We start from the raw sequence: 8,240 nt of genomic DNA, 5'->3' as shown, positions 1-8,240 counted from the left end.
TTTTTTTTTTTTTTTTTTTTTTTTTTTTTTTTTTTTTTTTTTTTTTTTTTTTTTTACTTCTTGCGTTAGAAGTCGCAAGGATGCGAAGTCTGGCCCCGCTGGTTTTATTCTCCTGGTGTTGAACAGCAGAGGAGGGAGGGAGGGCGGGAGCCGCTGGAGGGAAGCCACACCAAGGTCGGATCCTGAGCAGATAAGGCCGGAGAACTCGCTGCAGGAGAAGGTCAAGCTGCCAGCCGGCTGCTGAAACGCCGAGGCATCCCGGCGTCTTGAGCGGGGTGTGTGTGTGGTGTGGTGTCTCTTCGGTTAACAGGGACCGTCCGTTGTATCTCGGTAGCTGAAGTATCAGTTGAAAGAGATTGAACTAAAGTGCGTTTTCCAGAAGAGATTGAAACTCATCCAGGTTTCTGGTTTAGACTTATCACTGTTTCGGAGGTGATAATTTTAAGCTAGCCTGCGCCAAGTATACTGGACGTATATGAACGGTGTGTGCAGAACATAGCAAAAGAAGGGTGGGAAGCAGATACTGACTCATGACCTGCTTTGAGCAAGAAAACATAGAATTGGAACTAAGTTTTTTCTAGTTAACTTGGAAAAAAGTTTTACCCCTCTTATTTTTTTGCTAGTCAGGGAGAAAAAACATCTTTCCTTTTCCAGACAGTGAGGCTGGAAACTGCTGTTCTCCTTGGGAGCAGTAGGCTCAAGGGCTACTTTGTCAGAAGTAAGTTCTGCTAGAAACAAGCTATACCCAGTTTTTTAGTTCCTAAGCTGTACAGGCAATTGTAAGAAGCTTATCTATTTTTCAGAGACTTAAAATAAAATTGCTCCTTTAATTTTTGTTGTGCATCTTTATCAGTTCAGTGGTTTACCACGCAGGTCTGTTGACTTAGCGCTGAAACATTAATATAATCTTCCTAGTGCTTAAGCTGTGAGAGTATAGTTTCTCCATATTATCATGGAGATTATCATCATCATGGGTAGATTCATTTCATTTCATTGACAGGTAATGTTTTACCTGCCCTGAACTTCGATACCTTGCCTAGCAGTACCTTTGAGGTTGTTTTTTCTGTAGTCAGTGGGGGCATGTGGATCCAGATGCTGCTCTGTTGTTTCATAATGTAGTGGCTGAACCACTCCTTGCAAGTATCTCTTTCCCTCTGAGAGGGGTTTAGAAATGCACACCTGATTTAGGCTGGACACTAGCCTTTTGGATGGTTGAGGGTGCGTAAGGTGAGGTCTGCCTTTACTGAGTCAAGCTGATTTACAACACGTGAGCCGTGTTGTAAATCTAAGTCTATTATTATCTGCAGCAGTACAGCCCTAGTGTTACTATTTTTTGTGCAGTGTTCAGTATTGTAATATATTAACCTCTCACATAATTTTACCAGAAATGAGACACTTAAATTGGTAGAGTGAAGATTCTCTATCTAGTAAAATAATCCACTGTTGAGAAAACAAGAAAAAAACCAAAACAGTATCAAGAACTTATTCTTCTTGCATGGATAAAGACATCTGTAGTTGCTTAGCATATCTGCTGTGGTTCAGAAAACTTAAATCTTGAACAGTGCTTAAAATAGCTGTTTTAGGATGGACAGGAAGGGCCTTTTGAGGAAGATGGTGCTCTCTGACAGGGCAGGAGGCCTAGTGAGAAACAGCGTGCTCATACAAATTGGCAGACCAGATCTTCAGGAAGATCTGGGAAATAAAAATCGGTGTCAGAAACCTGCACTGATTTAGGCTAAAGACATTAAGAGGATAGCAGGATAGACAGGGTTTGATGGCTCTATACAAAAGGTCCTCAAGGATCTTGTATGAGGAACTTGTCCTGTGCTGGGGTTCCTTCTGAGGTGATGCATCATGTGAAAAGTGGCTCTGGAGAAATCGGAAGTCACAGTCTTCTGGAGACTGGCATATACTGGACCAGGAGGTGCACTAAGAGTGACCTGTTGGCATCCAGCAGTGTCAAGCGTATGAGGATATGTTTAAGGGAAGGGAGACAGAAAATTAGCTGGCTCTCCTCGTTTCTCAGAGCAGACCCAGTAAAACTCTTATTCCTAAAGGCATCATTCAGTGCAGACAACTTCTTATTTTTAAGCTATAGTAGGATTGGAGAGGAGTTGCAGATTTATAAAGAGCTCCTTTTATAAAACAGGCTCCAGTGTCTGATGTAATACAGATACACTCCCTACATCTATTTTAAGAATAGAATACTTAGCCAGGCTCTTTCTGTTCAAACTCAAGTTCTTTTCCCCTAGGTTCACATTTCCTTTGGTCTCTATCATTTAGTGCAAATGCAGTGCTGAATTCATGACTTCGCTTTTCCCATGGTAATGCTTAGGTTAAACATCACTGCAGGATCAAGGAGAAACTGGGCTGAAAGAGCAAGTTCTGACAACACGAATCTGTAGGAATGCAAAAGAAATTCCAACAATATTATCTGCAGATAGTTTGAACGATCCTCTTGTTCATGAAGACTCTTTACGTCTTTGTAAAATCTTGTTATCCTGTGCCAAGACTATTGCAAGTACACTTTGTCATGTGTGTACAGAACAGTTCAGACTATCCTATTTTAGTACTGTCTCTTCTTGTTCGTTGGTTAATCTAATCCTCCTAACTGATGTGGTGTGGCTGAAGGTTAGGCATATGTATCTTTTGGCCATTCCTGCAGGGATATCTTTTGAGCCTAGGGTGGGACTGTAAGGGGAGGTAACATTTTAAACCGTTGCAACTGTTTGTTTTGGGGCCCCCGGATCAGTCTTAAATTCAACTTTACGAGAAGCCGGTAGCCAGTATCAAGTGGTCGTACTCAGACAATACTGTTTCGTAGTAGGGTAGGGAAAGCCTTTCCTTTCCTGGGGCTTCTGCCATGAGGATGAGCCCATTTAATTTAACAGAAGTATTTACAGTAGATTTTTATCAATATTGTTAATCCTGCAAATATTGCTTTTGACCTTAAAATCTCCTCTTGAGGGACCTAGCTCCAAAAGCTAGCATATTTCAGGCTCTTTAGAAAAAAATAAGGATTTGAAGACAGTACTGTGGAAAATGGGCATGATACTACTTGGCTCTCCCACATCTTGTCCTGTTATCTGAGTAAATGATCTTTGGGCAAGGTTTGTCTTGGCCATGGCTTAGTATTGTGCATAACACAACTGACTCGACACCTTACAGTAATAGAAAGGCTCTCATGCAGATGTTCATGATGATCTTAGTACTTGGCCCACAAGTATTACATTAACACAACAGCTGATTGGGTCAGTGCTGGAAATCATGATGCAACTGGTGAGTTACTCCAACAGACACTCTTGAGTTGCTGGACTGTGAGTGAGTACCAATTATGTTTCAACTTGATGTATTCAACCGAATCGAAGTAGAACGGCTTCGTACTTCAGGTTATTAATCGTGCTGAAACTTCTAAGTTGAGGGATACCTTATGACTCTTTGCTATTTACAGCATATGTTGGTTGTGATAAAACAGGATTTGTTTATTATTTTATAGAGTGCTGTGCTGGCAAAAGCCACTAGTGTAGATGCAGGTATATTGACAAACTCCTACAGATATCATTTGCTTCTTGTGTGTTGGAATAAGCTTGCAAAGAAAAGTGCAGGCTTGCCTGTATAAATTGTATGTCCACTCAGTGCATTGTGCTAGTACAGTATATGGCAATGTCAGGACAGTCTTCCAAGTTTAGGCTTAGGGTAATGAATAGAAAGTTGGACTTTATGAGAGGCTGTGAAGGGAAGCACTTTAACATTTCTTGTGGCACAGCTATAACAACACCAAAAAGCAGAACGATAATCTGTTGTGCTTTCAGAAATGTTTCACACTTCTAGCTCCGGATGCATTTTCTTGAGACAGGTTCAGCTTCCAGTCTCTGTTAAAAGCATTGCAAAATAAATGTATGGATTCAATTCTTGCACTCATACAGCTTGCAGTGTATCTTCATAGTTTTTGTTAGGAGTGTGTAAATGCTTTCTGACAAATACCTCCTGGCTTTTATACACAACAAAAGACCTTGAGTGCATCTAGAACTCTTAATTTTATAATTTCAAAATCAAGCAGGTGCAGGTTTCCTAAGGGGTTGCACAGTGTCCGTTAGCACCCAATGCCTGGTGTAGCACAAGCATTCGTGGTTAAGTGCCATGGATGTCTCTGTGTGGTTGTGCTAATGCTTCCACTATCTAGAGATGAAGCATAAGCCACTGTTAATACTGCAGCACTCATCCTGAAAAGCCTGCTTATGTTTGCAATCTTTTGTAGAGAAGGTACAGAAAAAGGCAACAGAAATGACCGAAGAAATAAAATAGTTTCCAAATGACTAAACAGACTGGGACTGTCAGCCCAAAGGAGCGATGACTTGGGTGGGGACAAGCTAGTCTTCCAGAAAATCCTAAGTGACATTAGGAAAGTGACTGCTACCTTACCCAGTATGAGGAATTCAAATCAGTATGTTTCAAAGAAATAAGGGGAGCTATTTCTTCTCATGGTGTATTGTTAAACTGTAAAATACATTGCCTTAAGGTATCGTGGATGTTAAAAATTTACATACTCAAAAAATAACTAGATAAAATTACGATGGGAGGGATGGGGCCATCGGGGACTGCTGTAGGCTAAGATGCTACTGCTGTCTTAGAAAAGATTGATCTGTGCATCGCTAGAACTTGGTAGGGTTTATCTTGAAACTGTCAGTGTATGGCTGCACCACTCTTAAACTCTTCTATAGGCATCTGCTATGAGTCGCTATGAGAGATAGAATGTGACGTAGGCGAGCCTTTGGTCTTATCAGCAAATCCTAGTCCTATATGAAGAAGAGGAGAACATTTTAAGGAGGTAGATTGTTTCTGCGAACTTCTAATGGCCTGTCTGTAACAAGAAGGCAATACAGTATTTATAATGAAAAAATGAAGCAAGCCTCTCATGGAGAAATAACCTTTTTCTAAATCATTTGAAGAAATAATGTTTTATTAAATTACTGATACATTGAAAAGGAAGAAACCCAGAAGTTTCAGGTGCATAGGCTTCTCTCCAGGTATTTAAATTCAATGAGAAATGTGCTTTTTTGTAAGATTTCCTGTTCTTACCTCTCAAGCATACCTGTTTCTCTTACACTTTAGAAAGGAAGCATTAGTAAAGGGGAAGGTTGGGGTTGGAAACACTGCCTCACAGATAGTAAGTGTGGTGGGGGAGTGGAAAGGTAAGCTCTGTATATAATGAGAAGGCACGCTTGTACATCTGAATTTCAGGCTTCCTAGATAACTTCCATGTAACTGCGTGATTTGAAATATTTTAAATTATGAAGCCTAGACATGTAGATAGTGAAAAGGTGTAACTTTTGTGTTGGTGTTGGAACAGATGTTTATTAGCTAGGCAAAAAACACAAAAAATACACAATGCAGCCAAGTGTAACTGATTATGATAAAAATAAACACTGTCCTCGAGGGCTGCAACTTATGTATTGTGAAACAAGCTCTTTGCATCATGAATGTTTCTCACTTCTACTGTTGGCATTAGAAATTCCTGATTTTATCTCTTTTTATTATTTTAGCAAGTAGGCTATGTTCTGACTAGGAATGAGTTGTGCAGTCTGTTCATTAAATGTTGAACTATTGTTTTATAATAAATTCACAGCTTGTAGAGACTTAAGTGGAATTTTAAAGCTCTTGTCTGAGAACTTCAGGAGTGTGATTTATTTTTTTCCTCTAAAACTTTCCCCACTGAAAACTGTAGTAAAAATTTTGCCGACTCCAGTGCTCTTTAAAATTGTATCCTGAACTATGGTACTAGAAAGAGCCTAACATTAAAGAAGTCAGACAGCTGAACTCTTCCGTTGTCTGTTCTAAAATGAAAAGTTTGAGGTTTTCCTCCTCCAGTTAATTACTGCCTAGAACCTTTCAATTGCTCATTTCATGGGGACATTCTATATTTACATGGTATTGCCGTGGTTTTTCTTTGTGGTTTAACCATATAATGGAACAGCAAAGGTCAATACTAACTACAGATTACTTTGCCAAAGTAAAATACACCCATATTTATTCCAACCCCCTAATTTTGCAGCTATTGGTTTAGTTTGACTCATGTAAATCAACTCAGTAGCTTAACTCTCCGATTTTAAGGTCTTTTTTTCAAAGAGACAGTTTGATGGTTTTTCTTTGTGGTTTAACCATATAATGGAACAGCAAAGGTCAATACTAACTACAGATTACTTTGCCAAAGTAAAATACACCCATATTTATTCCAACCCCCTAATTTTGCAGCTATTGGTTTAGTTTGACTCATGTAAATCAACTCAGTAGCTTAACTCTCCGATTTTAAGGTCTTTTTTTCAAAGAGACAGTTTGAGTGGTGTGTTTTTTTTTCTTTGTGGTTTAACCAATGGAACAGATGAGTTGTGCAGTCTGTTCATTAAATGTTGAACTATTGTTTTATAATAAATTCACAGCTTGTAGAGACTTAAGTGGAATTTTAAAGCTCTTGTCTGAGAACTTCAGGAGTGTGATTTATTTTTTTCCTCTAAAACTTTCCCCACTGAAAACTGTAGTAAAAATTTTGCCGACTCCAGTGCTCTTTAAAATTGTATCCTGAACTATGGTACTAGAAAGAGCCTAACATTAAAGAAGTCAGACAGCTGAACTCTTCCGTTGTCTGTTCTAAAATGAAAAGTTTGAGGTTTTCCTCCTCCAGTTAATTACTGCCTAGAACCTTTCAATTGCTCATTTCATGGGGACATTCTATATTTACATGGTATTGCCGTGGTTTTTCTTTGTGGTTTAACCATATAATGGAACAGCAAAGGTCAATACTAACTACAGATTACTTTGCCAAAGTAAAATACACCCATATTTATTCCAACCCCCTAATTTTGCAGCTATTGGTTTAGTTTGACTCATGTAAATCAACTCAGTAGCTTAACTCTCCGATTTTAAGGTCTTTTTTTCAAAGAGACAGTTTGAGTGGTGTGTTTTGTTTTTTTTTTTTTAAACAGCCAGAGGGGCATAGTCTATATATGTGCACAGGCAGCAGAATCAAAATACAAAGTGAAAAATAAGTAATGAATGATAAATAAACTTGCATCACAGTGGGAGAGAAGGGGCTGGATGAGGAAGGACAGCAGCGATGAGAGATCCTTGGCTCAGCCTCTGGTTATTGGGTTGCAGGGGGTGTTGTATTTGTGTGGCAGTGGAATTCTTCCAAGGGCCATTATTGGAGGTGCATGAGCAAATCTTGGCTGTGGCAGCTGGTAGAGAGCAAGGACTGAAGTGTCCTTTTCCCAGAGCTTTCTGCCCTACAGCCACGCTCTGCCAAAGCGGATATTTTTGTGCGATAGATATCACAAGTATTTTTTTTAGCAGTACATTGTTTTCAGCAGTTATAATGACCTTGACAGAGGAGTCAATGCATTCCTCCTTCCATCACCAGAATTTCTGCTGCTTGGTGGCATGTGTAAGCCAAAGCCAGTAGCTAAAATATGTCTTTGCTTTTTGAGAAAGATAAATGTTGATATTTTCCTGAAACTGTTAACATTGCAACCCATCAGAAGATAACACTGTTTTGTGAAAACATTTCACCTTTTGAAACTGGATGAAAAACATTCAGATATTTAAAGCAACAGTTCTGTCTTATTTTCTCTTTGCCCAGTTGTAAATATTTTCCAGCATAAGGTTTGTGGAAGCCAGAATGAAATAACATTTTCTGGTTTCAATACATTGCGAGGTGAGCAGTCAGTACTTTCAACTGCTTATAGAAGGAATGTGGAGAGAAAACCACAAAAAGAATCAAAGGTGACAGCTAGCTCGGATGTGTACATGGATATAAATAAAAAGAATTGTCTGAATAGTTTGCAACCAATTTAAATGGCTTATTAAAACTTTTGTAATTTGAGTTGCCCTCACAAGCATTCACAAAAAGAACATTTTATTCCAGCTGTATATAAGAGCAACTGGAGCTTTGGATTTGGTGTATGAGAAGGATTGGTTTGTAATATAAATTCCCAGCATTGCTACATTTGGTGCCTGGGTACTAGTAGCATAGACTCTACATCAAAAGTACACTCGGTTTTGTAACCATTGTTCTTTGGATTATTTTTTATTAATTCAACTAGCTCTAAAACCTTTAAAATATGAAATAATTTGAAAGTTCTTGTTCTGCTCTTTTCAAATACGTTACCTGAGTGGCTGCAGGGCCTGTTGCCAGAGTCAGAGTAGCCGCAGTGCGTGTCGTTTTACCGTCAGAGCCAGAGACCTTC

This window comes from Aptenodytes forsteri, unplaced genomic scaffold (genome assembly GCF_000699145.1).
Source record: "Aptenodytes forsteri isolate BGI_AS27 unplaced genomic scaffold, ASM69914v1 Scaffold172, whole genome shotgun sequence".
NCBI lineage: Eukaryota > Metazoa > Chordata > Aves > Sphenisciformes > Spheniscidae > Aptenodytes > Aptenodytes forsteri.
The sequence above is the reverse complement of the archived record's forward strand: the minus strand, read 5'-3'. Positions refer to the sequence as shown.